Below are 24,133 nucleotides of genomic sequence, written 5' to 3'. Positions count from 1 at the left end.
TTAAGCTATGCACCCACTTTTTGGGAAAGATGCTCCTGCATGTGCTCACATTTCTGGTTATGGATGAACAAGAATAAGCAGATAATTCTTATGTCCTTTACCCTCTCAGGACAAATGAGCACAGCAAAAAACTGTCAGAGCCTTGAGTGCAACATTTAGTATTTAGACAGCAGATGTGAAAGAATATGGTAAATAGGGAAAGAGAAAAGACATAACTTGCTCAAAGAAATAACATTCTTCATTTCCCACCTACCTCACCCTTAGTCATCTGCTTCATGGAGCAAGTGAGTAAAAAATCATGATCCAGAGGGTAATGGCTGTCTAAGAGAGGCTCCCAGGTCCACTGCAGGTCTGCTATGTTTCAGAACATAGCTCTTGCTCTGCACTGACAGCTGAATCCTCATCTTTGTAATCTATGGCCTGGCTGCGGAGTTCCCTGCTCTAATTATTCTGCATTTGTCTCCCAGCCTGGAACAGGTTTTCAAAGGCCTGAGACCACTGGAACAGAGAAGATTTATGGAGTCAGTCAATGCTAGCTGCATTCTGCAGAACTTTGAATAAGAACCAAAAGACTATTTGAATCTTAGAAGGGAAGTTTCCCTCTGATTTGAATATTACTCACTTCCTGGTGCACTGAAGTTGAAGGATTAAGTAACTTTTCCCAAATATAGAATGCATCACACCCAATCGCACACACACACACTGCTGCCTTCTTTAAGTGAAGCATCTGAGGAGGAAAATGAGATTACAAATTTAGGAGTATAATGAGATCAAGTTAAATTCACACCATTTACCCGCCTAGGCACAATCTATGTCATTAGAAAAGATTAATTTTTTTGTTGCAATTTCTAATCTCATTATACCTTTTGTCACAAGGATGATTTATCAGAATTTCAATACTTAATGCCATACATTTTGTACATTCACTTGGCTTCTCCAGTATTTTATATTTTCATTAGCTGGTATCCACTTACTCATGCCATACCACTCAGCACAGCTATAAATAGAGAGACCAACCAACCAAATCACACAATATTGAAAAGGTCAAAGTAGTATATTACATTACTATAACTTAGAGAATACTATTCACAAGGTATTAAAACTTTGACTCCTTATTTATGTGACAACGAAAGTAAAGAAAATAGGAGGCACTGTGAAATGATCACATCATTACCAGACATCCTTGGGAAACTGAAGGATTGTAAACCCCTCAACATTATTATCTTTACAGCCTAATATAAATTCATGTTATTCTTTAGGTACTGTGTATCTTATGCCAAGACAAGGGTCTGTTCACTACCATTTTTTATGTTTTTAAATACAAATATTTAAGAGGCTCTTAAGGAATACTTATAAGGAATTATTATTCTTTTCTTTTAAGGCAGAAACCTCTTTTAGCTAACTTGTAAAGAAATTAAGCCAGAAAATACAAAATTGTGAAACTTAAGGGTTATTATTACTGACTCCTTCTCTCCACGAAGACAATTAGATAATTGTGGCCTTTAAAGTCTGTGGAAAGGAGCTGCTTGAGCTCAGTGGCTATGTCATCATAAAGTACTTTTAGGGTGACTGTGAGCATAGGCTGTTCTGCAATACATCCACAATCCTGTTCCCTCTAAAGACATCCTTGTCTGCGTGGTGAAATGTGTATCCCCCCTCTTTCCCCACAGCTCAGGATTCCTAAGGGATCAAGTAAACACTGCAGAAACACCTGAAAATCCACAGTTCCCTTCCCAGGCCCAGGTTCAGTCAGGTGCCTTGCATCACTGCCCTGCATCCAGTGCTGTTTGATCCTGCACAAGTCCCTGGCTCACCTGAAAGTCTCTCTGCTAAGTCATCTACAGGCATGAGGTTTTGCCCACAGAACAAAAGTACAGCTGGGACAGTCAAGACTAGAAGAGCTGTCCCAGATATGGCAGTCATGGCCCACATGAGACAATACTCACAGCTTTAAAGATTCACAGAGCAAAAGTGGATGTTTTTAAAACTAGGGGGGAAAAAAATAGTAAAAGTGGAATGAACAATGTTAAAGGGACAAAGAGACGGTATCAGCTGGGATTTTTAAGATAACTACAGGAGAACTGAGCTTAGTTCTCAACCCACAGGGCACTTTTAGTATGTTAGTATGCAAGTTTAGGTGTCCACAATCCAACATGTTGTGGAAGAGGTACTGGAGGCTGCCCTGCTTTCTCCCAATATATCAGGGGGCAATCTGTATTTAGCCAGCATATGTTTGATTAAATCCTGGCATTATACAGTACTGTAGGTTTGGGGAATCAATAACAATGCCCTTACAGGGGACTTAATTAATGGAATTGCAATTAACTTAATGGATAATTGAGAAGAAAGCTCAGCTAATATTAAAACAACAGCCATCAGTGACCTAATTTCTATCTTCTGAGCCTCGCTGTCTTCCATGAGAGAATATGCAATTCCCAGTGAGTGAGAGGGGTGCCAGAATAACTCTTTGAGGACTGCTCACAGTTTCCAGTTTGAAACACCACAGTTGCAATAATGCATGGCCAGATTTCCTGATGCAGAGCTTGAGCCGATCTGGCATCTCTCCCTCCCTCCCACTGAGTCCCTGTTAAGAGATCAGACAGGCTGAGCTCCAGCAAAGCTGCACTGTCTGCAGGCAGTACAGCTGAATAGCCACATTTACCTGCTGATGCTCCTTAGGTGCTTATATGGCAAAACAAGCCTGCAGCTTCTCTTTTTCATACATGAGACTTGAAGAGTGGGTATGGCTTGGGGTTTTTTGGAGGGGGGTGCTTCGGGGGATTTTTGGTGAGCTCTTTTTGGTGGGGTGGGTTGTTTTTGGTTTGATGCCATTTGTGGGTTGGTTTCTTTTTTTCTAGAAAAGCACATGATAAGACTTTGCTTAAGGCCTTGTCTACATAAAAATTATATCCTAATAGAAGTGATGAAGCCTCCTCCCCTGACAGTGACACCTTCAATACAGATGCAATTATTTTAATAGCGAGGTTGTGCACACACTGCTAAATAGTTTACTGAGAAAGGGATTGTACTCTACCTGTGCCACACAATTTTCAGATTAGAATACTAAGGCTGTACTCTTACAACTGACAAGGTCCATAGGTAAAATGAGCAAGTAAATTATCATGAAGGAGACTTAAAAAATAATAATAAAAAAGAAAATCTGCCAAAAATAAAAGCAACGCCTGGCTTTATCTTTGCCAGCAAAGATTACCAAGGAAAGAACAAGAGAAAAATGTGAAGTAGTGCATCTCCTGGCTGATCCATGCCTCCTGAAGATTCCCACCCTGAGCTGGTGCCTTGGCACTGCTCTGGCAGGGCTCTGGGCCCTCTGGCAGAGCAGGTGGCTGTGGGTGGCTGCTCCACCATCCTCCCACTCCCAGCAGACTTGCTGGTGCTGGGGGCGTGGAGAGCGAGCTCCACCTGAGCAAAAGGAGCCCCTCCACTTTTGGGAGGATGGCTGGAGGGATGCAGAGCATGCCTTATGGAATTCTGCTTTGAATCCTGCAGCATATGGAAATTGGTCTGCAAGAAAAATGAGAAATATTTAGAAACAGTTGGAAAAGCTGTCATTGAAATTTATCCTGGCTATGTCTAAACATGGAAAAGGACAACAGAAACCAATGTTAACTTCAGAAAAATGTAAAGAGAACTGACTATGCAGCAAGCAGAAGGCTTATTTCTTTTTAAGTATAAACAATCTGGTGAGGAGGAAGAAAGGCAGAACTACAAAAATAAGCCAAGGCAAGTAAAAAATAATGAGGGTAAAAATTAATAATACTCTGCATCACTTTGCAGAGGTTTTTTCTTGTACAGCAGTCTCCAAATATAACTTTAAGGGAGAAACCAGACAAAATATTTCTGTTCTGAGCTATCACAGCGGAAAATGGCATTAAAGGAAATGGTGCTGGGGGAAGGGGATAGCCTTCAGCTGTGGACAAGCTTTTTAGACCCCTTCCCTGGGAGAATAATCTTTCCATACTCCTTAAATAGTGGATGGCAAGAGACACCAGCCTCCACAGGACAGTTCAATACCCCTAAGTGCAGGTGACATGGACACCTTATGTACAGTAAGGACAAAGGCTGTAATAAATCACAAAACTTGGACCTTTTTCTTCAGGCTTTGCCTGTTTGGAAGCCTGAGCTGATTTACAGGTAGAACAAATATTGATGCCTTCAGGGGGAGTTAAGGAAATGGGTGTGAAGATACAGAACCCTTGTTGGACACTTCCCATTTTTCTGTCCTCTAGGTGCATCACTGTGCATTAAACCCTTGAATTGCCACTTATCTTTGGTTTTGTTTCTTTTTTCCTTCCCTCGGCTCTGTAATGTTTATTTTCACTTCTGTTCCATGGGCAGTCACAGGCAATGGGAGCTGTGAGGCTGCAAGCTTAAAAAAGTGCAGAACACCCCCTTCTGAACCCAGTTTTCCTCTCTCACCCAGGTTTTGTACTGGTGGAAAGGTCCTAGCCATAGGAAGCAACCCTTTCTCAGAACAATAATGCTTGCAACAGCAGCATCCCTTGTGCAGTGTCTCTAGTTCCAAGGCAGAAACTTTGTTCCCATAGAACTTATAAAAAAATATTACAAAGACAGTAGGAAAAAATTACTGTGGAAGCAGTTTAACAAAATGTTTGAAATACCAAGACTAACAAAGACTGTAAATAAGGCTAAGACAGAAGTAGAGAATGTAATTGCTTCGGATGTGAACACTGTAGCATTTATCACTTTCTATAGATGCCAAACAGACAAGATTACTTAGATTTTCAAGTAGTTTATCTATGACAAATTGGCTGAATGGATTGACAAAAATAATGAAAGATGCTGAATGTGAAGCATATTTAGTACAGAAACACCATGACAGGTAATGCTGTATATGCTGTTGCTGAATCTAACAATATAAATTCAATGCAAAGCATGAGTTTCTTTCCCACAGTTTTAGAGAATCAGAGCAACCTAAATTTCCCTCTATTTCTTTTTTAAAAAAAGTTAATTTGAAAAGTATGTATGCATATAAATTCCAAAAAAATTACAGGATTCTTCTGCTTTTCCTTTCTTTCCACACTGTATCTGAGAACACCAATTTTTTTCATTTGTTTCACTTTCCCCTGTAGTACTCTGACAGAGATGCAATTTGGCTTGGGAGACAATGCAACTCATTTAATTTACTTGTTCCAAGCCTATTACACAAAAACTTTGCATTGTGCAACTACCTGGGAAGAGTTAAACAGAAAAATCATCATTCTCATATCTGCAGAAGTGTATAAGTGATCCTTTACTTAACATAGATCCATGTTTTTCAGCTGGTAATTTATGTTCAGATCCTAAATTTCAAATTTCCTGGTTACTCATAATCCTTTCCCACAGAAGACAGGAACCACATCACTTACTGTGTTTTTCCACCTTCTGCAATACACAATTTCTGGATGTGACAGTGGGTAAACTGCAGTCTCATTTTGGTAAAAAATTCTCAATAACAGGTGCTTACACATTTCTGCAAAAATTAATTGAAGAATTTGGATTAATAACATATTGTCTAGCTGATCATATACGGCATGGTTTAGGAATTCCTGGAGGAAAACAAAAATGAAACTCAGAAATAATCACTGAATAATACATAATTTATTTAGTGCATGACATCAATGTCTCAAATCTTCCTGACTCATAGTAGAGCAAGCACACCCAGTGCTGTAGAAATGTGGCATTTCCTGGCCTTCATTGCACACATGCTGGAGCACCATCCTGAGTTGAGCTATTCAATGACAAATTGGAAAAAATCTACCTGACATGGCAGGAAAACACCAAATTTGGACTGATAATGCAGCACATTTCTATAGCAGGACATGAAACAAACTATGTCATGCTAGAGCTAAGAGAGGGGAAAAAGGAAAAGAGGTGGAACCCAGTTAAAGTACAAATAAAACTCTCCATGGCTGAGGCAAGTGCAACCAATGACAACTCCTATTTCATTTTTCATTGTTTGTGCACAGAACATTTAAATAATTTCATGGTGTTTCCCTCCCATCATTCTCATCCTTCCCTTTCTCTACTTGCAAGTTGTCTCACATCACACCTTTTGTTTGTTAAGGTCAGTTGTGACACATCTTCCTTTACACATGAATAAGGCCATGCTGAATACCATTCCTTAAAATATGAAACAATAACCTGTTTCCTATAAATATCTCCACCAGCTAGCACCAGGCAAGCAAAGAAAAACTCTTCTACTTTGGAAGGGGGAGGTACGTGGCATGGTGACAAATTTTTCTCTTTCTTTGGGTTAAATTTGTTATTTACAGGAAATCCACCTGCCACAACATCCTACATGGATGATCCTAATAGGACCATACAGTTAAAACATAGAAAACCCACATTATTGTGCCTTTCCATAATGTGACATGTTAAAAAAAAAGATTTTAGGACTGGGCTGTCAGACATGCACAATAGATGGATCGCTGGGTCAGCATGAACATACAGTGCACCACAATCCATGGAAGGACACCACTAACACAGAGCAACAGAAGTAGACATAAAAAAGGGTCAAGATTTAACCCTGGATTTCAGCCCTTACCATATTTTTTTGGCCTTTCAGCATCTAAATTCTTTGGTGCTAGCAGCAGCAAGTGAGGCTGAAAACAAAAATTCCACCTGTGAATTAGTGGCCCACTTTTTTCAAGTGCCACAAAGAGATTCAGAACCATCCATGGATGCAGACATACTCAGTGCACAAGCAAAACCTCATTTTGTCTGGAAAAACTGGGTAATTACCAAAGTTGGCTGCTCATCTACTTGACCACATATATAGAAGGTTAAAATTCATAACTTGTATGGACGCTGGGGAAAATAAAGAATTATATCAATGTTTTTAATATTCAAATGCAAAAAGAATAAAAATGTTTTAAAAAAATCTGTGCTTAACTCCTGCACTGAAATTTTCTATATATTGAGATTTTGTGCTATATGGCTCTTGCTCCAGTAAGAATAATGTTTAGGGAAGGAAGATGACACCGTCCATGTAGTAGGAGGAAAATAAAAAGCACTGTTAGGGGCTTGGCAGCAAAATGTACAGATATATTACCTTTTAATGGCAAATACATATTGGATCTACCAGTAACACACACATATCTCAGTAGGTATGGCTACATTTTCCTCTTGATTTTGCTATCAAAGTGTTTCTTCACCACATTTATATGCCTCTCAAAAATATACAGAGAAGCGAAAGGTCTTCTTGAGAGGTTCCTCTGCAAGTTATTTATTTTTGCCCATTTATCTAAAAGCCATATAAAAACTGTCTCAAGATGTTCCCAGTTTGCTTTCTTATTTGTTTTGCTGAATTCCTGTTGGTTCCTGTTTAACTCCACATCTTGCTGTTGTCATTTACACACCTCGCACACTGCAGGATGCTGCAGGACATATCATGCTTGTTGACATACTTTTTGTGAAGGAAATCCTTGCAATCAGCTGTCCAACATATGAAGCTACATTTGACCACAGGGAATGAGGGAACTGTTTTTATGACCAAGGAAATAATAACTGTTCCTTCATAAAGTTCTGGGAGGAAAAAGGGAAAGGGGGAAAGAAGCACAAACCCTGATATCTCTAAGAGCATAGAAAAAGAAAAAGAAATCCTTTGTAAAGGCCTGAGGTTGAAAAAGCAGTGAGTTTCAAAATCCCAGTGGACAATGGAAGCTGAAAGCATTTGACATCCCTTTGGCCTGGTCTTATTACTTCAGTACACTCTTCAAATCTTACTACTTGCAGCATTTAGTTTATAGCACGCAGAAGAAAATGGTGCTAATGGCAACAGCAATATTTTGGGGATGGCAGTAGTAACCACTGCTAAACAAATTAGAGACAAACTTCAGAGCTGATTTAGCACACCATTTCCACTTGCAGCTTGATTAAGACAAAACTACTCAGTCTGTTGCAGCACACTCCACAAGAACTACAGAAGCGAATTGAAGGTAAATAGATGATTCAGGAAAAGCTGAATTTAGACATATGATATTGACTTAAAAGTTCAGATTTTTCTCCCTATTCAGTTTTCTGAGCTCACACTCTGGGTCTGCTGAACAGCCAGGCTTTGTCTTTTCTTGTGAAAGGGGAACATCACTGAAGCCAACAGATGTATCACCTGCAAAGAAAAGGTCACTGTTACAAACCCAAATCAAGACCCAGTCCAAAGTGTTTTGTGTGTTCCAAACCAGAATGGGACTAATTTATGGTAAATTTGAATAGGAAAAAAACCACCTGCTCCCTTGACAAGAAAGACTAACAATACATACTACATAAATAGTAGTTGCTCACAAATAACTTAGTAATATTTTATTAAAGCATCTACATAAAAGCAAATAACATTTCTGTGCTATGTAAACTATTAAAGCTCTTAAAGAAATCCTTATTTCAGAGGACATGGCTGATCTATTATCAGACTTATTTTATGGTTTTGTCCAGAAGTCACAATTCAGAGCATAGCCAGCCATCCCTTTCCGAAATACTCCACGAGGAACCTTCCTTCTAAGTTTTGTGGAAATGTGCCCAGGCCCCTCCATTCACAATTTAAGAGGCTTTTCTACCACACCCCTCAATGTGTAGGATTTATGTATCCAGCCATAACAATATCCTATTGCCTTTCATGTCCACTCTGAAAACCCCTTCTGGAAGTCCCCCACTTGTCAAATGATCATCAAGTTTATGTGATGTTTATGAAAGCAATAATCAATCTATGAACAAGAGTGTGCATATAATATTTCTCATTGTATGGCAATGTTTTACCAGTTCATCTTCAAATAAACACCAAAAAGTCAGAAGACTAAAGCCAGGAAGATGCTACAATATTTGGGCAACAGGAACACTGGTTTGGTGTCTTTAGAGGGGCAGGGAAAGAGCCTTGCATCTCACAAGTGGCTTCACTGTGTGAAATCACAGTGTGAGAAAAGGAAGTGACAATTATTTTTTAACTGATCTTTCCATCTAGGCTAGAGGAAAATGCAGATTTAATGTAGCTACCTCACACACAAAAACAGAGAGGAGGTATCTCTACAAACTCCCAGCCTGGCTGTTGCGGGCAAGCTGAGGCCACAGCAAGAGTCTCTGAAAGAGTGAAGGGAATTAATTATTGTTGTACACAGTTGTAATAATACAAAGGTATTTAATCCCTGTGTGAACTTTTGCCATCCATTGCTTGGAACACGTTTGTATGCATAGAATCTCTCTAATGTTTAATTGCTACAGTAAAGGGGGTTCTTCATCAAAATAACAAACCAAGAGATATTCACTTTTCTGTGTGCAGGGCAGTTAATAAAATGAAGGGGCTGGACATCTGCTTTGGTGTCTACCAGGGCAGAGAGTTAACAAATGAATAGAAGATACTGTGCAGCTCTAGGGCAACAGAGAAGCATTTCTGCCCATCTCCACAGAGCAGCTGCACGTGGCAGGAAAACAGCCTGTGCTGAAGAATTGCCACCCATTGAGACATTCCAGGTTTGGGCAGACAAACAGTGGTGAGAAGGTATGAAAAAACTCAAGATGTTCTTATTCCTAGAATTTCTACCACTATTAATCCTATGTCTTAAAGCTTTCCATATTTATAAACTTCCCGTGCTTTTGTCTGGCTCCTTCAGCTGAGCTACAAAACTTCTGTAAAATCTTCCTCACATCCCAGCCCAAACCTGTGCCTACCATGGCAGCTCTAACTCAGGTCTCCTTTACTGCTGACTACAGAATTATTCTCCCAGCACTGCTACTGCTCACAGATGTCTTTGTTAAACTTGAATATTCCTTAGCATCTGCCAGCATTTTCCCCTACCTCAACTCCTACTAAATGCACTTTACTTCTCTCAGCCTCATCAGCTATTGCTCTAAATGTATCCCTTCAAGAGGAAAAAAAAAAATCTCCACCTGTCTTTAACATGTGTATCAGTAAAAGGAAGATTAGAAATCTGCACTTCTGGGCAGTTAAACAAACTCTTTTCTGCCTCCATTTATTCAACCATAAAATGGCTCTAATATTTACTACAATATCTCAAAGAACAGTTAAAAAGCTTAATGCTATTAATCCACTGATTCTGTCTTGCTACAGGGAATATATAAACATTTCCATGCCAGATCGATATATATATATAAGATTTATAGTTTATGGTTTGTAGTCATTAGTATAATGTTGCTGGCATGGTTAATAACCCAGTCCTATGGAGCAGAAGGTAATATCTGCATTATAGGCAAGATTATCTTTCTTGTTAGCTATTCCTTTTAAATAAGCCTGTAACACTTATTTTCTCCTAAAGGGCAGTATTATTAGCAAATATGTACTGCCAGTAAGCTTTAATTCATGTAGAAGCCCATTGTTTTAAATAACTTCTATGGAACAAAATTAATCTTTTTTCTTTTTTTTTAAATACATAGTACAGAATCTTTTTCTTGCAGCTGCTTTAGCAAGGTTTTCCCCTTAGGTTTGTATACTATAAAAATATTTTCAAAAGAAAGTTAAAAAAAATCCCAAAACAAAACAAAGAATCAGTAACCCATAGAAGTACACAGAACGTCATTGTAACCTAAATACAAGAAACACAATTTCTGAAATTACAGACCTGAATTTGCTCTTTAAAAATATATATATATATATATATATATATATAACTTTCATTTTTGATTGTGAAGCCCATATTTACCGGAACACGAACACATGAGACCATCTGCTGTCTCTCAAAAGGAAAGAGGGTTGCATTTAGCTGTGCTAATCTTCTCTAGGAATTATTCTGCTCTGTATAGGGGATGACTGTCAGCCATTTCCAGCACTAATTGGACTCAAGTATGGTACGACCTAATTTCTCAGCATATACCGCAGAGTTTTGAGATTCCTGAATGCTTCAGCCTTTTGAGAGTTTTGTTGTTCTCTATTTGCTACAGCTTCGCTGTCTCTGACTGCCAGCAGAGGGAGAAAATGGAATATGAAGTAGAGAACATAATACAACACACCATCTCTCATCCACACTGCTGAAATAAATATGATGCGGTTTCAACCATTTCTTTTCTAGGGCAGGGTGCACTCATTCTAAGTTTCCCAGCCTACAAGTAATCTGATTAATTTTGTTTTAGTTATTTTTTCCCCCTCTTGCCCTTCTGACTTTTTTCCCCCTTCTCTCCCTTTTTTCCTTTCATTCCATGCAGGCAGAATCTTTATGGGATGCATAAAGAGTGGAAGAATTATGCAGAGGGGGGTTATTATGAAACTAGAAATCATTTCATTGACATTAATGGGAAAGTCTGTCTTTTGGAGAGCTCCACATTTCTAGAAGCCATTTCCTGTTCTCAAGGTCCCTTAATGCAATGAACCAGGGCAAGATGGGAATTGCTTTACCTCTTTTGTGCCACAAAGACGTGTGTACATGAGATGGGCTGCTGAAAGGCTACATTTTTTTCAAGTACCAGCAGTTAGTCTGTATTCTGTTTTAGTTAACAATTTGTTAAGCTTATTGGCACACAAGTAGTTATTTTCACCAGTGGTGAAAACAATTTCCCCCTAAAGCCGCCCTCCCCACATCTGGGAAAGCACATACACACACACACCAGGCTATATAAAACACTATTTAAATAAAGTGCTTTCTCATTCCTTCCTCAGGCATAAAAGCTGTTAGCTGTAAGAGAGACAAAGGGCAGACAGCTCTGGCTGCTGCCTCATTGCCTCCCAGCTTTTGGCACTGAGGCTTGGCTGGCTGGGTCAGGAGCTTGGTCCTGGATCCTCACACTCCAGGTGAGGATGTGACTGTGACTGACAATCCAGGAACCCCTCCTAATGCCTGGAGCTTGCACCACCTGCTTTAAATAATGGACTGGGGCTGCATTGGTGCAGCCACATGGTAGAGGATCCCAGGAATAAATGACTTTTTTATTGTTCTCATATTCCTAGAGCCTGTCTTTAGGTTGCTCTGCTTTTTATGTTTTGTAGCATTTTACACACACAGATGATCACGGACCTAACAGCAAATGATGGCAATGCTGTAGACTTCCAGCTGTCTACAGGTGTCCATGAATCATCTGGTGTCTGGGGAATTTCTGTTCCAAGCCTTAATGAGAGCAAGCCATGGAGAGATAATTGATGACCAAAAAACATTAGACACTCGCTGAATCAACACCCTCATTGGTAACAAAATCATTAGCAAAGGGATAAACCCAAAGTGAAATCTTTGCTCTAGCAGCAATCAGAGGTGTTTGATCTGGGACTTCTGTAAACAGAGCTCGGCTTCTTTTCCTGCAAGATTGGATTCTTTGAAACAGAATTTGGGACAAATCTCTTTCTTCCCTCTTATGTCTCACTAGGTTAGAAGGGACGTCAGAAACTTTAAGGACAGCAGTTTCAGAGGGCAAAGGTGTTTGTGAATAGGACTTCAAAGAAGGAATAAGAAGTAGAAGCTCAAATAATAAAATAGCACAGGAGAGAAAAATCTTTACAGTGGTATGGAGAAAAGCAGGGGCTACAAGACTTAAAATTTGTTCTACATGGGTTTAGTATGATAAATACAGCTTGCTGCCATCAAAAGCCATTGGAATGATGCAGACACCCCCTTCACTGGGTACTGGGAGAGGAAAAGGTTATCCAGAACATCAGAGGAGGGCTGTTGCTGAGGCACAGCAACAGGAGCAGCAAACTGAACGTGCAGTCAAGGGAAAATGGGCCATAATAGATTCAGGATGGAACAAGAGCCTTGCTGACAAGGCCACAGAGGAGAGATGCCAGCTGGCTTGCATCCTGTTAAATGACAAGTGGATAGAAAAATTGTCCTGAGGTTTCTGTCCTGTCTAGCCTGGCAGTGCTGAACACAAGGCACGGGGCTGTTCTGCACCTCCATCCACAGAGTGCAGCAGCTCTGCTGACTGGGAAACAGAACAACTAAAGCACAGTCTGCTTCTGAGAAAGGCCTCTTTTGGGGTCTGGGTTTCTTGTATGATGCTTCCAGAGCCAGTTGCCTTCTGTACCCAGCTAAGGATACAAGCTGTGTGTTGTCACCAGGATTTCAGAGTAAAATCAGCTTCATCCCTGGGGGCAGAGATGCCATGGCAATCCCACTGGGATGGACTCCAGCACTGTACTTAGGCCCACAGCTAGACTGGGACAAGTCTGAGCTTATGCAACCCTCAGAAGTGATTTATGAGCAGTACAGCGGGCCAATAAAAGTTCAGCCAGCATATATGTATTCTGTTTCTTTCCAGAAAAAGAAGAGAAAAGAAAACTACCACCTGCCTTTGAAGCGGGGAGGCAGGAGCCTCACTGCTGTAAAACTACATTAATCTGACAATTGGAACTCAGCACACAGCAGTGGGCAATAAACTTCAAGGACCAGGCTGGTGCTGCTGGAGGAATGGTGCAGCTGGCTAAGCAATTTTTATCTGCATGTAAATTCTGCTGATTTAACCACAGCTTCCTCCTGGGATTTCTCTAGGATCTAGATTTCTCTTATGTCAAAGGGACTTACCTATGTGAGATACAAAGTCAGATTCCTTCAAAAACTCTTAGCTTCCCAGTTGTTCCTGCGATGTGTTCACAGCTTCTGCACTTCAAACCCTTGTCATGCAGGCAAGTCTGTTGAATATCAATTAATTCCTAAAAGGGCTCCATTCCAGAAGCTCAACCCCACCTCAGCCAGCACCTACCCAGTAGGTGTGTGCTGTACCACTGTGTATGGCTGCTCATATTCACTTTGTTACCCACATCAGCTTTGGGATCTGTAAAGGCATGGATATAAAGGAGTGGCTTGGATTTATCACTGTCTACCTCCATAGTTACACTTGGTCATGGCACCAGTGAAGCTCACACACTGTAAGTCCATGACAGAACATAAGTTCTGCCATGGTGACAGGGTTTTTAGGCACGAGTGTTCACTGACAGCTACTGGGCCATGCTCTGATGTCTAAACAGCTCCCAAATCAAAGCTGGCAGGCAGCTCACAGGCAGACTTGGAGATATATGTTCTGAAAAAACATGGACTTCAGTGAAGTCATTTCAGAACAGCAGTGGGACAATCAGGCCCATATTGTGCCACAAACAGCTTCTGCAGGATTGTAGGTGAAGCTAATTCTGCACGGCAAGGAATATTTACCCAGATTATTTATTGCTCCTTTTCTTATAAGGCTGTGGCTTGTTTTCTCTCAAAAAGTCATGTTTCTTGCTCTCATTTGTAACTTGCCAGAGGCAAGTAAAGCACAGCAAATACACAGAAAGCAAAGGCCTACCAGAATAGTTCATTTTGTCTTAGACTGCTAGTGGCATTTGCTGCTTGTGTCAATTTCTACAAATGGGGCAGGTACAGGGAAATGGTTTCCCAAGTGGTAAGTCATATGGCATATTTAGAATGTGCTGGTGTACCTAGAGAAGCATGAAGACTGTGAATAAAAGACTCACAATTTGGAATCAGCATACTTCATGGCATCCATGTGCTGCAGAGTAGTGCTGTTGGGCTTATTGTTATCAATTCTCATCACTGAGATGAAAGTACAGGGTAATGAAAAGATTGATGTCCTGGAAACAATACTTAAAAATAAGAAAAAAACTTCAAAGTAATTCCACTTTTTCTAATATCTAAATTCTAATATACAAAATTTAAAAAAGTCAGGCTCAAGTCTATAGACTTGATTCTGTTTCCACTCAGCCCAGTATAGGTAATGAGTAAATGAATTAAAATTAATGTAGAAACAAAGCAATAAAAGTATGAATTAGACCTGATCCACTGAAAGGTTTGAGAAAAAAAAAAAGTAGTTCAGCTTTAATTTGCTGGATCAATCAAGCCAAGGCAAGAACAGTGTTGGCAGAAACGGGTACAGAAATAATGTTATATTTTGTTCTGCTTCAAAGTTTAGGTATTTTTAAGGAGTCAAGGCACAGCACTTGAATTTGTTGTTTTAGAGGGGACACAGCTGAGATCCTACAGCAATTGCTGTTTGGGGATTTTAGTTTTTTCAATACTGTGTTAGATATCATATGCTGCAGACCAAATTCTCAACTAATTTAAGTGCAATTTCAATGCAACTCCATTGGCTCATAGTACTGCTCAGCACTGGCATTTTCATGAAATGTATTAGTACAAGCCAATGCAATTTAACAACACAAGCACAGCAGTATTTGGTAGAGACTGAGCTGTACTCTATTTGTTAATGCTAAGACCAGAAAAGACCATTACATTATAGAGTTTGATCTGCTGAAAAGCACAGCCCATTCACTGAGACAAAACCCCTTTGAGGTTAGATCAGAATTTTTGAGCATGTGAGAGAAATATCATCATTGTCAGGTAGCTAAGAATTATGAAACAGAGAATGGATTGAGCAGCACCCATCCATAACCATCCACGTTTTGAGTTCTGGTCTCTTTCCAGCTCTGGTTGCCTCTCCTTATTTCTGCATTTAAAGAGGAGAAAAAAAAATAAATTAAAAAAAATTAAACTATGCTCTTTAAGGCCTGCAGACAATTGGCTGAAATACAAGGCATGCTTATTAATTGAACTGAGAAACAAAATACACTGATACTGAAGCTGAAAAGTTTATCTTCCTCACTAATCTAGAGAGTCAGACCAGACTAAAATACTCCTTGGAATGAATTTGAAAGACTCCTTGTGTCCAGTCATCAGGTAGACTATCCCAGCACTTAGTGTCCTGTTCCTGTGGAGAACCTCCTTTGCTCCTGCTCTTTCCTTGTGCCTGGAAATCTCCCTCTTCGGCAGAAATTGTATTAGTTCAACTTCACCTTCCAGCCATTGAACTGTGATGTGCCTTGTGATGATTGCTGTCATAGCACTGTCCCTGTCTCAGGACTGATTTTCAGTCATGAAGTGCCCCTCTAACTTGTTATTGGAGAGGCTTGGACGTGCAAATGGTTCAAAAACTTGCTGGCAAACTTCTGCAGCCACTGGTTCAGCTGCAATTGCACTGCATCATATTGCACAAGCCTCTTAAAAGGCCAACAAATAGTTAAATCCCTGTACATGCTAAACGAGCATGCAGGGAACATTTCCTTTTATCGTTGTTCAATCTGTCCATTGATTTCACTCCCGAAGTTTCACATCCTCTTTCAATCTCCCTTGGACATTATTCGCTCTATTACCAGTCCTCTTTTCTGAGAAACTCTGCAAGTCACAGGATTATGTCACAGCTGAGCATGTCAATAGAAACTCTGAGGAGCAGCAGGCTTCAGTTTTTGGGGGAAGCCACTAGAGACAGTGTCTGTTGCACTCCTGTGCTATTTTCTGTGTTATCTGCAGATGAGGTAAATATTAATTTAATTTTTTATACATCTCACATAAGCAAATTGGCTTAGTTTTAATTTATAATACAGTTTTACAGCTAAATCAGGATGAATCAGGATAAATACAAGGATGTCAAACAAACTTCTAAGATCTACAAAAAACCTGCCAACCCCTATATCTTACTTTCTCCACCCCCCAAAAAATAAAATAAATAAATAAACAGCCTCCCACCACCATTAAAGTTTACATTAAGTAATCCCTAAAATATTTAAAATAACATTCTTATGACCATTGTCCCCACTGCCAGCAGGGATCAGCTCATCTTTCCCCACTGAACTGAGCTGTCTTTCCATCTGTCATCTGAGGTGGATTCATCCCCTGGTTGTGCTCCAGTTCCAAGGCAGTCCTGGCTACTGCTGCCCCAGCTACACCCCCTTTTATGTTTTTAGCACTTACATCTACCAGTCACCCAACTGCCCTTCAATAATTCCATAATTTCACTGGCTTCCCACAGGGGGCCAGCACACGACTCGCAAGCTTGTGAGCTCAGGGAGTTGCTTACAGAGACTTCACACCAAATGCAAACAGACATTTTCACATCATCCAAGCCAGGTTCTTCAAAATGGTAAATAATAACCATTTGCTCCACTCTTCACCAGAAGAATATGATTTATAGCTAGAAAAATAGAATGATATGGTCTAAAAGTTTCTCCCTTCTGCTTGAAGATTGACAGTTTTCTCTGGCGGTAGCTTTGGATGAAGAAAGCTCTCAGGAAAGCAAAAGCATTAAAAATAAATGCAAGATGCTTCATGCACGTTATAACATACTGAACCTTCAGAATAAATTATTTATACCAAAGGTTGGATGTGCCATAATAGCATCCACCCAGCAGCTAAAAAATGTATAGGAAATAGGAGAGCAAACCATAGAGATTAACAGAAAGAAGCCTGCCAGCTTTGGCTGAAAACCTGGTAGGAAAAATAACATAGTGCTTAGCTGAAATTATTCAGAGAGTAAAGGGATGATCAATTCACTTGGGTTTTTGGTTCTTTTCTCCCCTGATAGTCTACAGAAGAACACAAGGACCAGGGAACTTTGCAGAGTTACAAACCTGGTGTATTTGTTTATGCTGTACATCTCTATTTCTGTGCAAATAAAAGGGACACTGTTGTCAAGCCTTCATTTTTAAAAAGAGGTACGACTTGAGATTTCCCATGCAGTAACAATTTAAAACATACAAACTCTATTAATCAAATATCTTAGTTCTTACATTGCTTTTAGCATGATATGAACTAGCACCTTCCAGTAGCATGGTGTTAACAAGATTAGCCTTGTCCAGGATACTTTCTGGAGTTAATTACAACCATGCTGCAATCAAATCACCTCTCCCAGGATAGGGTTACATGGCAGAAAAAATCCATTGCAGAAGGCAGCATGTAGAGCACTAAATACTTTCTCAGCTTAGCACAGCACCATATTTTATCTCCTTGCCATTAACATAAGAGACTGAAGCATTGGAACAAAAATCCATATGCTGATCTAGGGTCACAGATCTTTTCACACCACGATGGAGAAGCCAGAGATGGGAGCTAGAGAGGTAGAATGCTAGGGGGAACTTATCCAAACCCCTTTAGCAAATCTTTACTTCCACATTGTTGAACCCCTCTTTTACACAAACTGGCAATCCCTGTATCATATGATTTTTTTAAAGTTCTCTTTATATTCTGAGACCTCCCTCCACCACGAGAGAGCTGTTAGGTCAGAACACAAACATACCCTCCCTGACAAGGAAAACCTTTCAGTCAGAGCCCTTACTGTAAGAAGTCAGAATATTTTACTGGCAATATATTGCATCTCTGTGAAACCTTTTCACCATGCTGACACCGTCAGATGTCGGGGTTTCACTTTAATATAGTTTGTTCTTCCTCCAGGGAGGCTTCCTGAGCAGGACAAACCTACTAACCATGCACAGCAGAGTATTACAAACTCCAGAGTGCAATATTCCATAAAGCAAGGCAATGAGCTACGTATCATGACCAGAGTCTTACACGCACAGAGGCTCACCTGATCCCAAAATTCCATCACCTCTTTTCTGCAGACATCTTCACAGTGAGGCTGCAGAGGGCACACACTGCAGAGGGCACACACTGCAGAGTGGCCCACATTTTCCATGGCACTGCTCACTGTGTGACACGGGCAGGAGGAGCACAGCAGGTACGCCCTTACAGTTGTGCTTCAGGCATAAACCATCCTACAGAAGGGAATTGTCCCTGCCCCATCTTCAGGGCCTTCTGCAGGCTGTACATCATGCTTGGTGAAAGCCCCTGAACTCAGTAACACGCGGTTTATTGTCCAAGACTGTCACCTAAATATAATAGAGCACAAACTAATCATTTTTACTGCTGTCACGAGGCTGAGCTTAGGAGGGTAGGATGAAGCTGAGGGGCATGCTAACTTTCAATAAAGAACCTGACACAATATTTCAGTGTTTTTCAGGATGGGCAACAACAAAGAGGCTGCTCTTATACTGTGTGTTGCTTTGTAGGCTTCAAAGGCACGAGTGTCAACACTGGATTTCTCATAGACCACTTTGGAAATGCAAATACTCCCCAGACAACGGGAAAGTACTCCTAATTTCAGTATTTTGTGAAGATACTAAATTCAATAAACACTGTCCTTTCTCACTGTAAATGGGTAGAGAGCTTACAGAGAGGCTCTGTATACAGCAACTGCTAATAGCTACAGCTGAAATCAGAAGCACATTTAACAAGGCATGAAGCATGGAACTAAACTTATAAAGATAATTCCACAGCCAAACTATTCAGACCTACACATTTCTCACCAAATATATTTGTATACAACAGTTGGGAGGAGGGAGCTAAAAATTTGCCATTGGAAAGGAAGTCTCCTCCTGCTATCCTTAGATGAAATTCTCTTACTAGCCCCGCAGTGATTCTGAGTAATTTCACTGACATCAGAACTAGAGCGGTGAAAAAGCATGAAAAATGTGAGGACAATTGTACCCAGTATCAAAATGAGAATAACAGGATGAATAATGAACAAAGTGAAGCAGAGCTTTAGCTGGTGTGAAGCAAGTTGCAGATTTCAGTGTGGCAAGGTTAATTTACACCCGCTGTGGATGTTGGTCCATTGTCAGCAAATCCTGTTTTCTCACACTTACATTAGCAAACCCGTTAGTAACACGGGAACAAATGCAAAAGTAGGTGTAATGATTAATTTGATGAAACTCTGAATACATTTACTCCATTAAAGTAATATGGTATGCCCTATAAGTGGACAACATTTAAGTTTTGTAAAAAGCCAATAAAATCACAGTAGCCATTGAGCAAATTAAAGGCCCTGGCAATTATTCATCATTTCATTACAATTATAAGCTAATTGAAAGCCTAAGTAAATTACGTTAGAGTTTTGCTCATGATAGCGAGGAAAATAGGTTTGAACAGCTTATGTTAGAGACAGACTCGTCCTTCCACTAATGGGCAGGATTATGCTACACAATAGTTTTTGCCATCACCAGCATTTATGCTGCAGCACTGAACACAAAGATCAAAATGATCAGTTGCAGCACAGAAATCAGGGCAATGGCATTAGTAAACCCACAGAGCCCAGTCTTCCTGTGAGCCACAGGGAAATCCAGCTCCTCACAGTTGGTGTTTGGAGGCACATATGTGACACAATTAGTATAACAAAATAAGTTTCTCCTTGCTGAAGCATTTACTGCAAATTGAGTCATTAATCTCATTTATAAAGCAGGCACGATGGCTGGCACACTGCGATTGGCCAAGGCGATTTCTTCTCATTAGTGTGTGAACAGCTCCATCCTGTTCACTTTAAATGTGGGTCATTTGAACTAAACAGAAACACTTCAGCCCTGAGACCCTGCAAGAGCTGTTTCTGTATTTATATGAGCAATCAGAAATTCCTGCATGCTGGTGATGCTGTGCTCTAGCACCTGCTGCTTGGATGGAGCTGCTTGGCATGTGACTCCTACTTTATCCTAGTCGTGTTTCAGAGAATTTTTTTTATTTTCAGGGTGAGTTCTCTGTGGCATTGGATCCAGCCTTTGATGCCACCTGTGCAATCTTGTATGAGTTTTGCAGGGTCAGGGCCAGCCCATCACAAGTAAAAGAATTCTGCCAGTCCTGGAGAAATTACCTGTGCTTTCTGACAGCAAAACCAACTCAGTTTCTACATGTGTGGGCAGGGCCAGCCTCTGCCTTTAACAGGTAATCTAACCCCACTCTAAAGTCACTGCTTTCCCCTCTTTCTTTAGGAAGGTACTTGTTTCTGTAGCCCTCATGCCTCATGAATGGAGAATGACCAAAACTGGGGAGGGAAAATCCCTTGAATGACTTCTAGAAAAATTCTCTTTTTTCTGCTAAGGACTTCTCCATATAAAAAAAAAAGAGGCAATGCTAGAAATCTTCTGCATTCCTTGTAGGTCTTTCCTTCACAGACTTAATTTTAAAGTCTTCCTCCTCTGCATACCTAACCACTTGGATGACTCATGCCACATTTACTTCAATTATATCACCTAATGTAATAAAGTGCCATTCATTCCACCAAATGGAGAGAACAGCCCATCAGATCAGCACTACGAAAATCTACAGCTCATCCACGGAGGAGGGGAAACATTACCTCACCCCTCCTCACAGCACAGATTGTTTTACTGCTTTTAACTTAAAACACACCCTCAGGCCACCTGCTAGGTCCTTCAGTCCCCATCCGAGGGCTGCCCCATCAGCAGCAGAGTCACTGCAGTGAGAGGTGTGGATTTGGTACCAGGAGGGATCCCTTCACCTCCAGGATGAAATGAGATCCAGCACGTCCTGCCTTCTTTGAGACTCAATTCCCCTCTCCTTCCAAAGCAAATCTGCATCATTTGAGCAGAGCAGCCAAGTGCAAAGCAGTAAAGAGACCAAAGTCCAGCCTTCTTTGAGGCTGGACAACTCTTTTTTGTCTGTTTGGGTTTTTTTTGTTTCAAAAAATCTCTAAAGCCAACGACAAAATCAGGCCAATATGCTAATGAGGCTCCCAAAGCTCACATTTAACAAAAGCAACAGGTTTGCAGAGAGGCTTAAAAATCTCCTGTGAAGAAAAGCATGAGGAGGTCCCTCAAAATGCCTGAAGAAGCTGCTCTTACATGGAACAACTCAGCAAAATTAAGTTACCTACTTACCCAGCTAAAAAGGCAGAGGTTAACTGAGACTGCATAAGCCTCCTGTGTCCTTCCTATGATATATAAAAATTCCTATGATGTATAAAAATTGATGTATAGAGTTTATGGTGTTTAATCCTAGACTGATTTGTTAGTATTTATAAATGAAAATAAATTTTTGGACATTTTTTTCACAACAAAGTGCTCTGCCCAAGGGCTCTTCTCTGAAACATGGGCTCACAGTAGCTGCTGGAAGTGAAGGAACCTCCTTCCCATGTGAAATTCTTTTTGATAAGTTGCAAGACTTTTGGGAAGAGATGGTCAAATGTAAAGTGTTGTGTTCCAGTTTATAGGGGTCCACTGTGAAGCCCCTAGATATCTCTTTGTTTAATCATAGCACACAATTAATCAAATAGTGAATGTTTGTTCTGAGAGTTTAAAAATATGAACATTTTGAATACTATTACAAATTTTCATCAGTCACTGAACTTCATTGACTGTACTGAAGTTGAAAATGCTGCTACTTTTCTTGCTATTTCCACCCTAAGTCAAAAAGATGATGAATTTTGGAGAAAAGGATCAGATCTCACTTACATTTGCAGGACAGTAAGACCCAGGAGATTTGTCTGGTCTGGATCTGGGACTTCTGAAAACAGTCCTATGACATTATAAGCAATTGTGGCACCTGAGAGTGGGATTACCTTTCCTTACTATGGCCATAGTTTTTGTGGTTGAAAGCAGGGATTTCTCATCTGCTCTTTCACCTGGAGCTACTTAACCCTCTTCTGGCAATCCGCCTGCAATCCTGAGGAAGGAGGGGAATCAGCATTAATCCACTGCTGAAGGTATTGGCAGGAGTAAAGGTAGAGCTCTCATTGGAGGCCTTGAATATTTACAATTGTAATCCACTGTGGCAAGTGTTTTCAGTTTGTGCCTTCATTACATTTCTAGGCAACATATATATATTTTTTTTGTTGTTGCTCAGAGTAAATACAGGGGCTCTGAACTATTAACAATCAGAACACTTGCTGTTGTTTTTGAAATATTAGCTGACCTACTTCATTGCAGTTTTAATTAGGTATTACTCCCATGCTGTTCTCATCCCTGTGGGGATTCTACATTTGGCACTGATATAAGTGTTCCTACAGCACGGTGATTCACCAGGAAAGAGGCTGTGCAGAAATACATCCTTCAAGGTGCAGGAGCACAACAGCATACTGGAGCCTCACCTGAGCCATGCCAGCCTTCCTGCTCCCATATCAGGAATTAACAGGACAGGACTGCAGGTGTCCAAAAAGGAGACCATCTGGAATTATTCCTGATTCCCCCCTAACTACAGCCTACACCCAGAAAATCCCTTCTGTACCGAAAGTACTCAAAGTCTGGGACTGTGCCCAGGGATTCATCACCTGCAAGCTTTGGTGTACTCTGTTGGCAATTTACAAGGCATTTTAACTGTTTAATTTCCCAAAATAGGTCTCTTTGCACCGTACCTCAACAAATGAAATAATTTCAAATGAACTATTTTTAGTTTAGAAGAGGTCTGTTGAGGAACAACAAGGAAGAGGCCTTAGATTATTTTCTTCTTTTACCTGTCAGTAAAGCCATGCTAGCACAGTTATTTAGTTGTTTCACTGAGGCAGTTTAGTTGTATTCTACTAACTAAAAAAAAAATGTATTCCCCAGGAATTTTTGAAGATTTCTTTTTCTTTTTTTTTTTACCTTTTGGCAAGATAACTCTGTATGCAAAATTTCACTGCTCTACGTCCAAAAATAAGCAATACATTGAGCAAGAATATGATTCCATGACACATGAAACAGATAGTTTTACACACATCAAAGTAATTTCAGAAGCAATTAAGGATGAAACACAAATCAGGGGAGCCTGTACTCCCATTGAAGTGTCCCAGGGGATAACAAACCCCTTAACTGCCACTCTCCTCTAATTATATGTGATGCAACTGTATAGGATGCAAAGGAATTGATAGCTATGGCTGCCTGCTGGCATTTGGCAACAAAAGAGAAAGTTAAAAGCTTCCTACAGCAGTGAGGTTTTGAACTTCAAAAACATCAAGCATATTTTTGTCAGCTTGTTTCCTTTTTCCTCTCAAAGGGAGAGCTTTTCGAGTAGTTTTCACTGACCTATAGCAAAACCTTTTTCGTCTCTGTTTATGAATTTTAAGAATTATTAAAATCAACCTAAATCTGCCTTTCCTATTGCTAATGAAGGTTAAAGTGGCCACAGCCAAATCCACTTATAAACTGATGGCACAATCTGACCTTTTGTCATTAAAATAAAGTAATTTTTTCATAGAATCACAGAATGATATGGGTTGGAAGGGCCCTTAAAGATCATCTACTTCAAATTTCCCTGACATGGACAAGGACACCTTCCACTTGATCCATCCAATCTGGTCCTGAACACTTTCAGGGATAAGGCATCCACAACTTTTCTGGACGGCCTCTTCCAGGGCCTCACCCCTCTCACAGTGAAGAATTTCTTCCTAATATCTGATCTAAACTTATTCTTTTCCAGTTTGAGTCCATTGTCCCTTGTCCTGTCACTACAACCCATTGACAAAAGTCTCTTTCCATCTTTCTTGTAGACTCTCTTCAGGTACCGGAAGGCCACAGTGAGGTCATTTTCATTAAAGAATTTCAGAACCTGGAAACAGGGACAGAACACTACTGTATAAGCTGGAAAGTTCTTATTGTGATTTCCTCTGG

At 40.3% G+C, this 24,133-nt stretch overlaps 1 long non-coding RNA gene across 1 annotated transcript; it reads right to left on the bottom strand.

Moving 5' to 3' along the window:
• Positions 1-4,755: 4,755 nt before the first annotated feature.
• Positions 4,756-22,126, bottom strand: LOC147655099 (uncharacterized). The gene is made up of 2 exons (XR_015283797.1): positions 22,001-22,126; positions 4,756-8,128 (listed from the first exon to the last, which is right to left on the bottom strand). It is a non-coding gene; the product is annotated as an uncharacterized LOC147655099 (long non-coding RNA).
• Positions 22,127-24,133: the final 2,007 nt, after the last annotated feature.

Source organism: Cyanistes caeruleus, chromosome 2 (assembly GCF_971803275.1).
Source record: "Cyanistes caeruleus chromosome 2, bCyaCae1.hap1.1, whole genome shotgun sequence".
Lineage (NCBI taxonomy): Eukaryota > Metazoa > Chordata > Aves > Passeriformes > Paridae > Cyanistes > Cyanistes caeruleus.
The sequence above is the reverse complement of the archived record's forward strand: the minus strand, read 5'-3'. Positions and strand labels throughout refer to the sequence as shown.